The 18303-nt window shown below is 48.9% G+C and overlaps 1 long non-coding RNA gene across 1 annotated transcript in view; it reads right to left on the bottom strand.

Annotated features, from left to right (window-relative positions):
• LOC143377723 (uncharacterized) overlaps positions 1-18303 on the bottom strand; it is a 171616-nt gene that overhangs the window by 44031 nt on the left and 109282 nt on the right. The window contains exon 4 of the long non-coding RNA XR_013087398.1: positions 8367-9381. This is a non-coding gene — a long non-coding RNA (uncharacterized LOC143377723). The remainder of the gene's footprint in view (positions 1-8366; positions 9382-18303) is intronic.

Below are 18303 nucleotides of genomic sequence, written 5' to 3'. Positions count from 1 at the left end.
TTGATCGATACTCGTTATCGCGGCGGCTTACACTCTTTAGAGTTATTGTGCGCGGCCGAGGCGGGGGCGAGGTGGTGTCGCGTTGCGATCTGCAGCAGCGGATTTCCTCGGGAAATATGCGTGCCGATAGCTTCTCGTTTTAAACAAAGCGCATTATGAAGCGATACAATTAAATCCCGCAGTAACACCGACCCGGGAATGCAATTTCCACGGCGCGGCTTATCGTTCAATATGTGGCAACGAAATGAACTTCTTCTGATTCAGGTCGAATCGGCTGCATTCTCATTAGGGGCCGTGCAAATTATCTATTGTTTCCCCTGCGATATTCTCTGCCCCCTTTCTTCTCCCGAATTGCCATCGAAACTCTCTGGCGCAGGGAATAGAGAGTAATGACTTGGGTTTATGAAGCAAAACGAGTTTAAACGAAACACCTTCGTGCTTTTAACCGCTAATTCCTCTTCCCCCGAGGTGCTTTGTCAGTTAAACTTGCGTGTCATCTGCTTCTAGCAATGAACGCAGGGGGGATGCTCGTTGCCAGACACGTGGATAGTACCGCAGGCGCTAAGTGACACGTCGTTCGCAAAAAAGAGACGTTCCTGCACCCCCTGCGTCACAATGGCCCCCCCGCAGACACGGAAGTGGCGATCGTCCGTGGATCGCGTGGACGCAAGTGGTTCCGCTTAATTAAGTCCGTCGAACCTTCCGCGAGCGTGAATCATTTGGCCTGTGAACGCGTTGAGGTGGCATCGTTCAGCCATCTGTGGCCACTTAACCGTCCACGGGGGTAACCAACCGGTTCAGATTATTATACCTGTGTCACCACTCGGCTGGTGGGGCTCGAAATCGCCCCTTCGTCGGCCATTGTGCGCCTACGGGGCCCCCCCGGCAGGTTGGCTTCCGTTTCGTTCGAATTGCAGTGGCATTTCTCTCCCTTCGCCGCGCGGTTTATGGCTTTTTATTACAAATGTCCCCCTTTTTCGATGGCTAATAGTCTGGAACCACGGCGTCATGTATCGAAGGGCCTCGAGAACCTTCCTCCGGTTTTGTCTCTGTCGGGAATCATTTCCGCGCCCTTCTTTGTCTCCCTCGTTTCCTGCACGAGCCACTCTGCTTTTAAACGCGCGCGGCCGGTCCTTTATATCGTAATGTATTCTGGGGACTTCCTTTAAGGGGTGTGCCACCTTGAACCGGAGGTGGGAAAAGTCTTTATTCAAATAAAATTTCGAATAACGGATAAAAGGTGAAAAGAAATATTTGTCGTGTGTCGAATAAAGTTAACTCGGGTTAACGAACGAGTGATGAATATTTTTTTAACTTGTATTCGTTATTTGAATTTTTTTTTTAAGTAAACGTTTTGCTCAACTCTGCCTTAAACGCATGAAAATCATAGGTTTATTTAGCAATTTTTGTCTATTAAAATAATGAACTGAATAGAAAATCTGGATTAGGAAATTTTATTTAATCTTCAAGATATTTTAAAATTATATTTATTTAATTATTTAAAGAAATAAAATAAAATTTTATTTAATTTTCAAAATATTTAATGTTATAAATAATTATTATTACATTTTATTTAATAATATTTATTTTATTTCCTAAAATAATTTTAAATATTTTGAAATATTTAACTCAATAGGAAATCTGATTAATGGTATTTTTTATACATCTCTTGAAGATAAAATAAAATTTCCTAATCCAGATTTTCTATTCAGTTTATTATTTAATAGAAAAAAAATTGCTAAATAAACCTATGATTTTCATGGCACCCGCCTTACAATTACAATGCTCATCGACCATTCAACTATTTAGGAGAGATTCCACCCACTTATTTGACGTGGTGAATTGCTACCGACTTATCAGCTCGGGAGAGTTAAAGTCCAAGGGCTTGAAATGGTAATTGTACTTTATAAAGTGTCCCCCGCAAGTTCGAAATGCGTTCTGTCCAGGATTGCGCGTAGAACGCTAGATAATAGCGACTGTTATTCTTGCGAGCGGTGTTATTTAGTTACGTTCCACTGCGTCATTGTGCGTGGCATAGAGGAAAAGCGGGTTCATAATTCAATAATAACACGGACCGCAGCTCGCCCTGGCTCATATTATTTCTCCGGGAATTCGATATCTCCGCGGTTTCCCAGGCAAACGGTATTTCGTTACGTGCCCGCGCCCCGCGTGCACGCAATCCACTCCCGACTCGATAAAAGGTATTAATTAAAAATCGTTGCACTCGATGGAGCTGGACGAATCCCCGATAAGTCTCCATATTCGATTGCATTCGGTGGCGGGAAGCTTGAAACGATAACACGGCGTGACTAGCGTTACTTTATCTACGCGGAGCAAGACTGTTTTTCCGGTTTCCCCCGCGAGAAGCAGAGGAATGAATGGTCCCGTGTGATTTTCATCAGAAAAAGTGTTTAACCGGGAACGGTGCTTAATGCTTCGCTGTTTCGCGGTCTTGAGCTACGGACGGGATTAGATTTGTGGAGGTAGTTCCGCATTGAAACGCAGTGAGCTTACACCGCACACGTTGCATATTTAAAACTCGGCTAAAGAAGTGGAGATTTTGAAAGACCGAGGTTAAAAGATACCGACCTCGAGTGCTCTAGGCACCTACGAACCTGAACGTTCAACCTGAGGCAAACTCTGACGTCGAAAAATCAAGGTTGCAAAGCTCTGACCCCGAAAACTCGAAGTTGAAAGGCCCACACCTTGAAGGTCCTACGTCAAATACCCTCCCATCTCGGTAGCTCGATGTCAAAAGGCTCCAAACTCTAAAGCAGAAGACCAAAGAGCGTCGATCTCGAAAGTGGAATGCGGAAAAAGTCTGACCCCGAAAGCTCAGCGCCAGAAACCGTTGCCACTGTGAAACCAACGTCAAACGTTTTTACTCCTAAAACTTCTTTTCTATTCTAACGTAAATCACTAGCGAGGCGATTCAATTTGCCATAAGTTTATCTTGGGTAGTTCAACGATAACCGTAACGGTCTCACGGCGAATCTACGTGGTCCGCGACAGGAGAGCCGCCTCGCATTCGCTGACACAGATATCTGAATAAGAACGCCGAGGCGAGGAGCTCGCTGTGTCACCAGTCCATAAACACTTTTAAATCCGTGTCAACGACGAGCCACCCCTGGCAGTGCACCCGGCGGACGATCCGTTACGACGGGATCCCTTTCCCGCGGTTTATCGCGATCGTGAATTCGCGACGCCTTTTCTGGATCGCGGCTGGAAGGTGTATTTCATTTCTCGCCGGCGGCGCGATTACGCCGCATAAAAACGCCCACCATTAGCCTCGCCGGATGCACGGTAACGATTATTGTTTCTTTCGAATTACGACCCGGCTCGCGTTCCAAAAGTCGTACCGACCAGCTCTCCGGGGTCGTAGATCGGCTTCCCTATAATTCTCCGGGACGATTGCGCGAAGTTTTTCCGCGTAAACTGCTCATACTCGCCCTCGATCTGGCAAATAAGCGGAGGCTAGCAACGGAAGCGGGCAATCTCGCCCGCTTAACTACCCCTACGTCCACGCCGCGAGATACTGTATAAAATAACCACGACGGGTGATTAGCCGCCTCTGTAATACCTAGACGACTGTCGCAATTACGCTGCAGGTACTAGAACCTTCACCTTCACCCTCCACTCTGATTACATTCTCTGCATTCGATGGAACACTCGAACCGGTACGATCAGATTATTTGTCATGGCCTAGGAACATCGTGGACATCCCAGCTAGCGATGTTGCTGCGAGGCACAACCCCCGCGGAAAAACCGAAAGCCTCCCCTCACCTGGCATGTTCAATTTCACGGTAAATATGGCCGGCCACATCAAACGAGTGGCTCGGTTCTAACAAACCTTCCCTCTGTCGGATAGCATCAAAGTGCTCCGAGGTCAGGTAAGCTCCTGTTCCTCGTGGGATGCGCCACGGTAAACGGGAGTCTTCGAGTGACGTATGTGGAGTCCCATTGAGGCGACCACATCAAACGCGGCCCACGGAGCTTGAGCTTCCCAACGACGAAGCTGGCCATTACCGTGGCTCGTTTCGCGCAACTTTCCTGCCGGGGCCATTCTTGCTACCTTCGCCAGCCATTAAGCGAACGCGAAAATTGTCCTACGTAAATCGTTGCGTCTCTGCGGCCAGAAAAGTCACGTCCCCCCCTCTACCCTGCTCTCCACTCTTTCCCCGGGGGTGGCCACCCCCGCTGGCTGGTCCTACGGATCCTTGCCGTAACAACGACGCGCCGGCTTCTTTTATTTTCAGCCTCTCGAGGAAATTGTGGCTCCCCAGCCACGACCAGCGGAATTCTTGCGGCTCCTCCGGAGCTAAAAGATTTACTTAACCGCGGCTCCCCGACTTGTTCTTTTGCTCGCTCCGCCTTCTACGCGCTCTTTGTCCCGAGTTCCTCTGCGTCAAGAAGGGATTAGGTCTGCGTTACCACAGGCTCAATAATTACGCGAGAGGGCTTCTTAGAATTCGAGCGATTGTTTCGTAATTCGATGGTGCTGGGTTAAACCTGAGGTTTGCTGCGGAGGCTAGTCGTTTTTTGAAGGACCTGCAGGGGTGGAACTTTGTGCACCAGGCGTGGACACGCGATGAAGGTTTACGGAAGGAAAATAGCGACGCACAGAGAAATGATACTATGATAAAAATACTTCACTGAATTCTGTCGGTAGGGGATCTTCACTACATATGTCATAATTTTAATTCGGATTACGTGAAATCTAATATCTATCATTTAACTAAATATACAATATCAAAGGAATGCTCGAAGCTGATTATGCTTTCCACCTTTCGTTATTTAAAATTTATTTGCTTTTATCGTTACTTAAAATACTTTTATTTAAATGTTTCTTTCTATCGTTTTTTTTTAATAAAAAATCTTTTTTTGCGTTGGACGAAGTGTTTTTACTTAATTCCCCTCAAAACAATTAGTGTTACTTTCGTCCCCACGGTATGTTACTTTCCTCCTACCCCTGCAGGACAAAAGTAACAATGACAGTCACTGCGGAAAACTGCCATAACTTTTCAACTACTTATCACTTAAGGCTGAATCTGGGCTCAAATGGTAGACCAAGAAACATAGTATCTTAAGGCGCGATTTTCATTTTTATATCTATAAAAGATAATTGTAGGCTAGGCCAAATGTAAAAAGTGTTACTTTTGTCCCCGCTCTCCCCTACGTCCGAGTTCTAGATTTTAGATTGTAAACAGAGAAAAGTGTCTCCGCAGGGTGGAGAGCACCCTCTGAAACGCCGAGCACGGTCGATTCGCCAGCGATCGAAGGCAGTCTAATATTTCCAAGCACAGCCGGGGCCGTCCCGTTGATAATCGGGTCGCGTGTCGACCTTCCAAACATCGAAGTGGAATTAATTGGATGGTCCTAGGCCAATTAAAATTCTCCACTTATGGGTGACGGGGCACGCGCGCGACTTCCTCCGGCGCGGGTCCGCGCAAATAAAGCAATTACCGTTCGCCGGCCGGGGAGCGCGTTTGTAGACCGGGCATCGGGGATATATAAATTGTTAACTAAAACGTTATGAATTTTTCAACGAGCCGCCGCGGCCCGTGTTCTCGTAAACATTTTTCACCTTTATTCCCTTTGTCACGGTAACTGAAAAGGGCGCCATTACTTTTTTCCCGTCCTCGATGGCCATTAAGCGACGCGCCACTTTGCTACGGCTGGGAATTCGCGTAACATCGAACTTTGTCGCGCGAAACCGTATCAATTGTTCCCCTCTAAAAAGTTCGATTTTGTTGTTTGTTACCTTCTTTCTCGTTTCCTCCTTTGTTTGCTCCGTCGTGTTGTTTTTTTTCCCGTGCCGTTTGTTTTGACGTTATCGAAGCGCGTAACACGGCTCGCGAGCCCGCCCGACTGATTCGCAGGGATTTTTCTCTGCGCGGCCTCCCGAACGCGAGCCCGTGCTTTCGCGATCGTTACCGCCACGCTTTTCAATTATCGAGTGGCCATTTAATTCCACGGATCCCGCGGATCTTGCGGCAAAACAAGGTGCCACGGAAAAGTCGCGTTTCTACGCCTGGCTTTCCAGCGAATATATGCTTGGAGCGCGCGATGAGCGGCCACTTTTCTGGCGGTTTAATTAATGCTCCGCGTGTGGCCGGTTATTTTCGGCGGGGGTTCGTTCCTGAATATGTAACGAGATATGCACGAAATGGCGAATTATCGGCGGTATGAAGAGAGCAAGGCAATTTCCCGCGGAGCTTCTATCGTTTTTGCAAAATGAATTGATATTTCCGCGGGCTGGCAAACAACGGCTGTAATATATCACGGTGGCTTTGCAATCTCCCCCGTAAAAACGGCGAATTATCGCGCATTAAAGAGGGGGATACTGTATGCGCGGCGTCCGCATGAAATTAACTGGTCACGGGATTTTTACTGCTGTTTCGCGAGCACGGGTATCGAATCGGACGCGTGTTTTTCACCGTGCCCCAGCGGTCGCTACGTACCTAAATTAGCGAAGAATTAATATTTAATGCGGAGTGACGTCAGTAAACGTTTCCATCTACGCGCAAACATTATTCCACTTGCTCTGGCCGCGCACGAAATAAAAACAAACCTCCCCGCTGATTGACGTCCCGCTTTATCGTGCACGCTTTTGCTTCTCCCTTTTCCGTAAACAGCATTAATTGTGGTGGCATGGCTGAATCTTTCTCCGAGGGCAATATTTATCCAATCTTTTATGGCGCACTTGTTATTTACTGCTCGCGTGTATTCCCCTACAGTCTTTTTCATCGCTGTGGCTTTACGTATCGCTTGAAAGGTAGGACAGAAACTTTTTTACGTCCCGGTATGAATTTCACGAGGGTTGAATGTTCGTGCCACCGAATGTGGGGGATGAATAGGATTTCAATATGGAAAAAGGGTTCGCGTCCCCATCGGGGGAAACTTTGATCAGTCTTTAGGGCTTGTTCTTAAATTGCGAATTTCTTACGTTTTCTTACAGAGGGGAGTGCGGTAGCGTCTTACGTAATATTGTTTAAGAGGTCATTCCGGTTAGCGCGCCGACAAATTCCGCGATTTTCAGGAATTTATTGCGACGAAGATAATTATAGTAATGGAATGAAATTGTTTTCTATTTATTAAACTACATTTCTGCAGTAAATAAAAAATATGAAAGTAATAAAATTATTGCTTTTAAAATGCTTTTAAAAGCGGTCTTGATGACATGTTTACAAATTCATGCCTCGCTCGTGAAGGCGGTTTCAGCTGTTAGATTTATCCGAACCGAAAAATTCAAATAGATACTTGATCAGTATGAATGTCGCTATCGCTCGGACTATAATTAGTGATTTATCTTAAAAAATTGCAAAATAGGCGGGCAATTTGCGAGAAAAATGTTTTTCGGCTTTTTTCTCTTGCTATTTTCGATTTTAAAAGTGGGTTAGACCCAATGAAAATACTTGGTTGCAGTCCCTGCGAGAGTCACAGGTGTGCAGAATAAGCAGTAAAATTTATAAAGCAATCGGTTCGATAGATTTTGAGATTTTATCTTCACGATGTGAAAAAATGACGTTTCCCGAAAAACCCGTTCAAAATTTTCATCTACAGAGGTCGAGCTTCTGCGCTTTTCAATAAATACGAATTCTGTGTAACTGAAAAAATGGGGGGTGGAGTATAAAATCTTACGAATTCTTATACCGCGGTGGGAGGGTGTAAGTAAACGCCCAAATTACCCTTACGTAATTGAAGGATGGCCCCTCGGTGTAAAATAGAAAACACAGGGCCACCAGAAGCTGAGGGATAAACCTGCAACGCTTCGAGCTCGAACGATACCATCCTAGCCACGGTTAAATCGCGCCGAAAGTCGTTCTTAGCCGTTCCATAAATTAATAAATGATCATCGATTTATTACCAAAACGACATGGCTGATTTGTGGGACCGCGTGTGCAAGCAACGCCGATTCAGCAAACATCAGAGCGTGCGAATGATTAACTAAGCCGGCCGTGGCGGGGGTGTCATGCAAATAGGCATTATGTATTCCTAGTTCATTGGGGACCGATCATTAATATTTGTGACCCCCGACTCTGCCCACCCCTCCGCCCACGCTCACCCTCCCATACGCGGCTTTCAGAGGCACGTATGTTATTACCGATTGTTAATGTGCACGGGGCATTATTTATATGTGCATGTGCGCCCCTGAAATCGATACAGACGGACCACCCCGTACGCACGTCGATAGCTTCAGATTATCGTAATCGATTTATCCATCTGTTATCTGGCCATAGAGAATCCGCGATGAAACCCGACGTGGGATTGCTTTTTTTTAGGGGTGGCGTTTATAACAGCTGGGTACACCAGCCTTTCCCTCGACGTCAATGTATTCTGTACGATATTAAAATAATTTCACTCACCGTTTACTGCTTCCCCACGATCCACCGACGTCTCCAAACACCAGGAAGCCTCCAGCATCGCAGGAACAGCAAAATAGCTAGGCGATGTCCTCGCGCGATCACACAAAACGACAGGATATCCAGAGCGGAATACACAACGGCCACTCGCGAGCCTCGCGCGCAAATGTTTCGGAATTAATCCTCGCCGCGCGGAAACCTCGAACTAATTCACCGTCACTGGTTTACCGTGTTATGATGTCCTCTGTCACCGTCCCGAGTTCGCCGATTCTTTCGGCGGTGCTCGCCGGTGACAGGCAACCGCCGCCGTCGCCCTCTCCTACGTTTAATCTTCAAACTTCCACTCGAGCCGGAAAGCAGACCAGAGACCCTGGTAAAAACGTCCCATCCGGCCCCAATTCGCCGACACGTCATCTCGCCCAGATGAGACGGAGCAAAACAGCCCCTCCTTCCTGGCTCTCTCCTTTTTTCGCCGCGGTCGACAGCGTGTCGCGTTGGCAATTTTTTCCTCCCTCCTCGACCGACGTCGACGAGGGAAACGCCACGTGAACAGGGGCTTGCTGGACGAGTTTCCGCTAATTGCCAGTTTATCGGACGCGAGAAGTAGCGACGGCGGAAGGAAAAAGGAACTGGACAAAGGCGGAGGCGGATGAATTATTTCAGCTTTGTAGCCGTCGGCTGGATCGTTATCCGTTGTGTCGGTATTGATTTCATTAGCACGCGGGGACGCCGCGCTGCGACCCCTGTCGTCTCGTTAGGTCCCCTCCGTTTTAATCTTTCCACTTTTATCCGGTGACGTGGCTTCTGGCTGGATAGTGAACGGTATTGGCAAGGACGACGCGTCTAGCCGAGTTACACGCGACCCTGGGCCGGTTTAATCTCATTTAGTGGGGAACTTGGCTGCGAGGATCGCGAGACCAGGACAACGCAGGGACCGTCTTTCGGGTCGCCAGCTCCCTGAATATTCCTTGGGACGAAGTTAGTCGCCCGGACGGATATGTGGAGGAACAGGTGCAGCCTGGAAAAGACAGAAGGAGACGCGTTAGAGTAATTGATCGTGACGAGCGAAGTGGGGCGGCGCGAGATGGCCGCGATGCGGGTCCCTGTTGCTTATAGATTGGAAGTTTTTGCGCGAGCTTCCCCCGGGTTACGTGTCTCGGAGATAGATTGTGAATTAAAGGGGTGGAAGAGGCCTGATCTTTAAGGACAATTTCTAATAAAAATTCCGAGGGAATATGAACGGCGACGCGGTTAATTAAGGGGTCAAGCTCAGTCAGGAGGACGAAAAAAAGGGTGGTCTTTGGAAATTTTTTACTCAGAAGCTATAACATATTTCTCAAAAAATCTTTTTTCCTTTTAAGGATTGCATCTAGTACCGTGTATCGTATTTTTTTTATTTAAAAATATTTATCAATAACTGAGTTATTGTGTATCGCTCGAAGGTTCTCTAAAAAAGAAGGCTTCTGCGGTGACCACTGCTGCTCGAAAGTCGATCATCTAAAATAAAAAATTTAAATAACTTACTTATTATATTGTATTGTCTAGTATTTGAACGAAGTTTTTTTTCGAAATATTGATTTGGGAAAGAATGGCTGATGTTTAAAGTAAAAGTTTCAATTTGTATCATAAACCTTGCCTGATTTTCGTCAATTAAAAGAAAACTAAGCATCGGATAAAAAATCCTTCGTTCGAATACTAGATAATATAATATAATAAGTAAATTCTTTTGAATTTTTTATTTTAGATGGTCGACAATAACTCAGATATCGATAAATATTTTTAAATAAAAAAAATACGATGCACGGTACTAGAAGCAATCCTTAAAAGGAAATAAGATTTTTTGAGAAATGTGTTATAGCTTTTGAGTAAAAAATTTCCAAAGACCACCCTTTTTTCGGCCTCCTGACTGAGCACGACCCCTTAAGAGGAGTAACAACTCAGAGACCCAATGCCACGAAATTATCCAGCATGGTGTCCACCGCGCGTTAAATCCAGGCTAAACAAATTTTCGGCGCGGCTTCGAGTCCCTTAAATATGGAGGAGGAGATCCGCAGCGGTGACAGGGAAGCTTCCCTGAAATTTTCATAATCCAGGGAAGATATTCGCGACGGGACTGGCCGAGGTCGTAGTAAAGGCAGCCTGATTAAGGCTGAAACTCGTATTTGCAATTAAAGCGAGTCTGGGAGGGGGCAACAATGATTTTATTCGCGGCGCGCCGGTTGTTTTATTAAGCAACCCCGGCTGCCCCCGGGGCCAGCTGCAGAGGCATAACCGGCCGCGAAATATACACGCGTGTGCCCGCAATTTTAGACATCTGGCGTGGTAATAACTTAAGCGGCATAGCTTATGATAACTGAATTATGTAGCTACAAAACTTGTGTACGTTCCACGCAAAGCCCTGTATAATTCAGGGATTGCGTGCAATTTGTAGGCATTTTGTGCGATGCCGCGCGCCCTCCCCCGCCCCGCCGTTCGGTCGGATTTGATACCGTGCCAGTGTCGGCAGCGCCCCGCGCCCCCGGCGAACAATAGCTCACAGGTTTCAACGGTGTCAGCCCCCGCGACGGGCGAATTCAATTTTTCTCCCCACCGTGCCGATCGTTGCCGCAGAGAATGATTCTTTAATCCCGGTATTCACTGCAATTCTCACTGTCGATACACGCCTGTTTTTGCAGCAAGTAGGGCGGGGGCAGTAAAAAGGTTTCTTGTGTTTCAAATCGCCGTCCGCGCACCGACGCTTTCCCTCGCTCGCGCCGATTTCCGAGCGCCTCTTCCGCGGACGAGAGGGACAATCTCCCTGGTATTTTCAATATCCACGGCCCCCCTCCGCCCCTTCCAGAGAAGCGGGGGAAGAAAGGAGAGGAGAAAAAAATCGTCTCGCAGCAGCGTCAAATTTCTTTGTCCCCTCTGTGTCTCCGATTCGATCGGAGGCGTCGTCCCGTGGCAGCGCGACGAATTTTTAATTCCGCAGGACCTGACAAAGGGTCCAAAGGAGCGGGTCATAGACGTTATTTGCAGATTCGTGCCGTATACGTTTCCGATGACGTGCACAAAGTGGCTTCTAGCCGGCTGCCAAGCGTTCCTTTGACGTTTCTTGTTACCTAGCAGCTAGGAGCCGTCACAAGGCGTTCGGTAGACCACCTACGACCGCCTCCAGACTTCCGTCTAGACGTTGGGTAAAATCGAGTAGACTCTACTCCCTCCATCTCTCTCTCTCTCTCTGTTTGCACGTGTGTGTACGTACAAGTTGTTCCCGCGTTACTAATGTATCCGCTGAGTACACGGTTAATATTTAAGCGTGTGCCTGGATTCCGGTAGCTGGCTCCGCCGCCTCCTTCGACTTGACGAAACCCTTGAAGTTCCCTCCCGTGTTGATCGACGCCGCCTCCTAGCGCCAGGTGTTCCCCGACGGTACGCAAACTGCATCCGGTAATTTCGGAAATTTCGATACGACGCTCGCGATTAATTAATCACGCCGTCGCGCAGCACCGCGGCTGCTGCGTCGCGCCGCCGCCACCGCCGGCCGACATATCGGGTCATTCGTGGCAATCTCATTCTCGCGGCCGGCTTTGGGATATATTAAAGCGAGAAGATATCGCGCTTATTAATCAATGCGCTCGCCCACCCTGCCGGAGACTTGTTCAGTCGCGGCTATCAATTAGTTTCGAGACGCTTCTCGCCGGGTCTGAAGTTCGGGCCGGGCCCCGAGGTCCGCGCAGACCTCTGCGGCGGCGGGAAGTTCTTGACGCGATATTAATTCGAAAGCGAGACACCTCGGACAGCAAGCCTGACGAGTCGCGTCGCAAGAAACGGAAGAACGGATTTCCAGGGGAGTATCAAGGGGCGACGACTGCGGCAGTGCTGCTCGCGGAACCCGGCGCCGGATTCGAGGGTGGTCGACGGGCGAGGGGTGGCGCAGATTCAGGGGTGATGTCTGGTAATCTCCGGAGGACTTTGGTTTCGAGGCTGATGAAGTTCTGACGTTGTTTGCGAGCCCGCGATTCGATTATTCTTCGTCGAGGGTCGGCGAAACGCGATCGACACACGGCGCGGTTAATGCCGCTATCGGTTTTATGGAACATTTCGGACAGAAATTCCCGCGCCACGGTTCCACGAGCAGCCGGGAACTTTAATAATCAGGACGCCGGGGAGCGTCGCCAGGAATTGGCGATAAATATCGCAGCTACTGGGAGCGAAACGGCGGGGGAAACGGGTCGGATAAAATTACTTGGCCACGCAGGACGCGTAAGAAGCAACGACATGCATGGAATTCAATCGTGATCGCGGATTGCAACGGCCGCTTTTTCCGCGGCGGCCGGGTAAATTGCGCGCGACCCAGAAAACAATGATGCCCGTGGCAACCGCATCTGCGAGTACAAAGACGATCGAATTCCGAGCGCAAAGTGCCGGGGCTGAATATATCGACGATCGACCTACATATCGTCGATCGAAAGCGTCCGCCCGTGGTCTCGTGAATTTTCGCGCTCGATCCTTTTACCTGCGAACGGTCGCGTCATTGACGGTCAGAAATGAGTGCCTTGTCCCTCGCCGGCTCGTTAAGAATGACGATTACAAGCGCGAAGGTTCGCGTGGCCCTGGGCGCTTCATTCTCGAGCAGGAAAATTCAAAGAAGCCACGTGAATTCGTCCGCGGAAGTGGCATCCCCGTGCGCGGTGCTCTCGGCTGGCCACGAGGCAATTAATTAGGTAATTCAGCATTTCATAACTTACGATCGGACAGGACTCGAACGTCGAAAGGGTCTGCGGGTATCCTCGAGTGCCTATTGAACCCAGGGGCCAGCGCTGCTCAAACACTTCAACCCCTGAGAGGCAATATCTCGTAATTGGACTATCATAATGGCATGCTCGGCGGCTCGGCTAGGAATCCTTTCGAAATTAAAACACTTTCAGACGGTAGAGCGCCTTCAGCCAGAGGGGAGTGTCGACGATCGGTGGAGTTTTAATTCGCGCGCGGAATCCTTTTATCGAGCCCTACCGAGCTTTCGTCAGCTTTCGATTGCTCGTTCTTTCGGAACCCGTTCAATCCCCCTTGGATCTCTTTCTCTTTTCTTTTTTTACAATTTCCGTGTCCCTACGCGCGTTCTGCGGCCAGTCAATCGAATTCGAGCCCGGAGCGCCGGGGGTTAAAGGGCGGGGAACACTGAAAATTGTTGTGTTTGCTCTTGAATAATGCCTCGTTAACGTTTAATTCCGCTGATCTCGCTAATTAAATCCGCAGTGCGTCACGTTTCAGTCGCAGTTTGATCGCAAACGCGTAAGAATTACAGCGGCTCGTGTCCGTTACGAATAACAATGCGCGGTTACGATTAAGTACCTGAATTCGGTTCATTAGAACGCCCGCGTGTTTCGAATATGCTTTAATTAATGCATTTTAATGGACGGCTTGTCGAAAGTGAGCGGTGCGGAATTGGCTAATTACGTTTCGGCTGGTTTTATTCGTACGAGATACAAGGTAGGAGAAGGTGTAACGCAGCGAACAAGAATCTTGCTATTTGTACAACGAAGTGCATGTCCTTCTAAAGAGATAGTTGGACCGTGCGTTTCGCTGGAGGGAAAAAGTGGAGAGGAGAGTGTAATGAATTCTTTATCATTTGCTGTATTCATATAGTCGAGCACCGTCGCTTTTTGGCAGATTGCGCGCCGCCCCAGGAATTGTAAATTTCACATTGTGCCGTAAGAAAGAGGCGAAAGCCTTTCGGGTAAGAAACAGAAGAAGAAAGCGGAGGAACGGAAGGAACACTGTCGCATATCCGAGTTGCAACAATGGGGACTCCCAAAAGACTCGCAGCTGTCGAATTAACGCCAGCCAGACGGAAAATATTCCTACATACACTTGGGCAATTTGCGCGATTCAAAATTTCACTGTGCTCGTTGCTTGGCAAATGGAATATTTCACGAGCGACAGAAGCGAAGTAAATATTCTTAATTCAAGCGAAAGACGAGGTCACCGCTAAATTGTAACAGAGATCAAAATTTATTCGAACAATCTTCGAATAAAAATTTCAAATAAAGTGAAGTTATTCGAGGATAAATCCGACCACAATTTTTTATCCGAATAAAAAGTTATTCGGATAATTGCCAACTCTGGTCTAGAACCTTCGCAACTTCCACTACAATTCATGCATTGTAGCATTGTGAAATTGTGAAGTCACCGAATTTTTGTAGCGCATAAACAATGATGGTCTGGGTTAAAAAAATTCGGTGACTTCTTAATTTTTTTCATGAAAATCTCGAATTTTTACGGACCCTATAAGTGGTTTGCCCCGAAATGGCACATGTTTTACACATCCCGTAATTTTTCCCAAGTCGATCTGAACCTCAATTCGTTCGCAATCAGTAAAAAAATGAAGAGTAACAAATATTCGAGGAAAACGCGTTTAAAGTTTCTGGGTAAAGGCGACGCTATAGGTTGCCGCTCGACGTTTTTAGCTGCCAAATCTACAATTTTGCGAATTTTACTATAAATATAAGGCTTAGGCTTATATGCCCTTTTCCCATCAAATGCTTCAATGCTAAAAAAGACCAAACCTATAGCAACAACCCTCGAGAACCAGCCAATAGTCCAGCCACCCGAACCAACCCCCAAAATATTCTCCAAATTAACTCCCCTTCCCATCGATCTCCGCGAATCAAAGAGCCAACGTGCACGAAACGCGATGTTTGCGACCACTTTACCGCGATGCGGGGCCAAAGATACGCGTGTACATAGCTTCTGTATAGGAAGCAGCTGCCCGAAAGCGTTGTCTATACACGGCGTGCTTCTGATCGGCGCATGTTACACCTGTGCCATCCCCTGTGCATGTGCACACGTAATATTTAACACGTGCGTCGGGGTCGCCGTGTCTCCGACAATGGGGCTCGGCAAACAGCTTTTCACGCTGGTTTCCTCTCGCTCGGGCACATTAAGCGCACGCGTGTAAATTTCGTGTACCACCTGATTGTTCGCGTGTTAACGGGCCCCCTCCGTGGCGCATACATATACATATATATGTAACGCGGGAAGCGAGCGGAACGTATGTACCTGCACCGTACATCCATGACAATCGCAGTCCGCTTAAGAGGGACGTCGACGGGGCTTGCGTAGTTTCGCGTTGTTCGGGATTATATTCGAAGACGTAACGGCTGACGTGACGGGCTTGTCTGAGCGCGGCAGGGAGAACGTGCTGCACGCCCGGCTACGGCAGACGAGCGAACGCTTTCGGATGTTTCTTCCCGGGTCCATCGCGATCAAAAGCGGGGAGGGGACCTTAAAGCGTTTGGAGCTGCGAGTTCTGGCAGAATGTTCCTTAAATTGAACCCGGGACTTTGCACAGTTATAATTTCACTCGAAATGTCCGTACGTGACTTGGTTCCGCGCCTGGCAGAAGCGCGGAGGAATCGGGTTACCGAACGAAAAGACGTGGGATAGAGCCAGTGAAGCTTGCTCGCGTTCCCCGGCTTCTTGTGTTGCACCCAGTTAGAGCTGGATCTGGGCTAGGGGGTGGAGTAAGCATTAAGTGGTATCTAGCCGCGGAGGTCTCTAAGCATCCAGGTATCTCGGTTTCCTAGGTGTTCAGCCATCCGAGTCTCTGATTCTCAGCTTCCATTAAGTCTGACTTAGGTAGTTTATGACTGCGCCAGCTTCAGCAATCTATTAATAGATATCAATAATCCGCTAGATTCGAGTTAGCGACGCAAGCGAGACGGAAACCCTCGGCTCCACCTCCGATCGTCCCCGTTGGAAAAACTTTCCGGTCCCCGTAGCGGCCTGCGCCGCGGAGATCGTCGATAGCTCCGGGAATCTTTCTGAACTCGGTAATGGACAGCCCAGCGACGGAATTCTTGGACTCTTTGGCTTCGGGTCCCGTGAAAAATTCAGCTTTCTACGCTCCCGGAAGAAAAAACTTGCCGTCGGGTTTCCTCGTCTCCTTCGTCCACGTCGGGATTGTTTTATTGGATTCGTGCGAGCCCGTGGCAGCACTTCGTTCTTTATCTTCCGCGGTCCCTTAATCGATCGAAGGAGGAATTTCTTCTTAATCACGCTGGATGTCGGTTCGGCCCGGAACACAGAGCAGAGGGGAGATCCGCGATCATGTAAATAACGGAGGGAAATGTGGTTTGCGCCATGTAGCCAAGACCCAGTTTCAGGTTTCCGGGGAAAACGGTAATGGGGGAGGAAAGAAGGCTCGGTGGGGGCGGGGGGACGAGGGTGGTATACCGTGCGGCTTCCGGTGGGATATTTCCTATTGGAACAAAAGACCGGAATACAGTCTCCCCCCAGCAGCGTCTCTGCAAATGTATAATGACTTTCGAATCGATGCGACTCTATGTTAAACATCGTTCAGTCTCCTCCGCTTTTATAATCGCAAAACAACCCCCTCGTAATGTCGCTCCTTCGATCGCGGATCGCCCCGATAATTGTCCCTGCAATTACGCACTTTGGAACGTCTGTCGCTCAGTGCCTCGATATTTCGAGCCCTCCTCGTCCCCGGTATCTTCTCCGGGCTCCACATCCCCGCCGCTGCAATTGCCGCGGCACAATGAAATCCATCGATTTCGGGTGGTAATTCTGCCGGACGGAGTATCGAGCACTACGGCGAATAGCGTTTATCGGCGCTGCTAATTGTGTCTGATATCAAGGCAGAGATACTCGGACGCGAGTTTTTCTCGACGCGCCGCGACGGACGGGGAGAGTCGACCAACCATGGTCCGTCCGCCGATGGACAAAACCGAATTACCACGGATACAATTCATTAGTATATTAATAGAGAAAACAGTGGCGGGACAGGGGGAAATCGTTCGCGATCGCATCGGGCTCCCTCGTTAACTCGATTGAAAAGATCCCTCTGTTCCACCCCCACCTGCTCGGTCTGGTAATCAGCGCGCGGCCGTTTTTAATCGAGCCGCGGTCACCAATTAAACATTAAAATGCGCCTGCAATTTCCGGCCCAGCCTGTTTATTACCTCGTCCCCGTAATTTTATATTTAACTCGGATCCCAGCCGGGCTGATTGTTTTCAGCGGCGACGCGACGATTAATGCGCCTCGACGGCGGCTGTTCATCGATTGATTTCTGGTCTCGTGGCTGCTGGAAAGAGAATGCCACCGCAAAAAGAAATATCCGTTTCGTGCTGCGCCACTGTAAATCAATCCCACGGTTCCGTTCAACTTCTCGCTCAAATATGATCCCCCTCGCGTCTGCTAATACTCCAGCGGGACACCCTCTACACCGGGAACCCTTAAATTTTCACGCGAGCCGCGGTTGCGCGGGCGAATCGTACAGTTGATTTTCCGAGTCAGCGAGCGATCGGGAAGCCGACACGCGACTCTCCCGCGCGTTGCCGCGGATTGCTTTTCCATTCTCCGGCGTCGTTTATTTTTCCCGCCGATCAACGAGACCCGGGAATGTAAATTAATCCGCCGCTGCATATGAGATGCGGCGAGGCGCGCGAGCACGCGACCGTATCGAATACCGTGATTGGAAACAGGTATTACGCCGACGGGCAGAGGTCCGAGGGGCGAAAGGGCCAGGGAGGGCTCGTACTTTGCTCCTGTTTGTCGTTTTCCCAGCCAGCCGCGAGGGTTGTTATCGGAGGCGTTCCGCCGAGGAGCGGGAACGGTAGTGCGCTTTTAGCCCGCGGCGTATCTTCCGCGGCCGGGAATCGGCATGCACGCGGAAGGACTCGATATCAAAATTCCACGTTTGGCCTTCTCCTTCTTTTTTTTTTGTGCGCTCGTTATTGGAAAAGCAGCGACAGGTATCTTCGCGTGCGTGCGAATAACGGCATATGGCGGGGCCAATTTTCCCGGCGACTCGCTCGGTTGTAAATTCACCTCGTACCGTGGCGGACCGGTCGCGCGGCAATTACATTTTTCATGGAAATTAAAACGCCGTCCGCGTTTCTCGCTGGAATTCGTAATGGGGGTCCTGCCCAACGAGCG

The sequence above is a fragment of the Andrena cerasifolii genome, chromosome 16 (assembly GCF_050908995.1).
Source record: "Andrena cerasifolii isolate SP2316 chromosome 16, iyAndCera1_principal, whole genome shotgun sequence".
NCBI classification, from domain to species: Eukaryota; Metazoa; Arthropoda; class Insecta; order Hymenoptera; family Andrenidae; genus Andrena; species Andrena cerasifolii.
The sequence above is the reverse complement of the archived record's forward strand: the minus strand, read 5'-3'. Positions and strand labels throughout refer to the sequence as shown.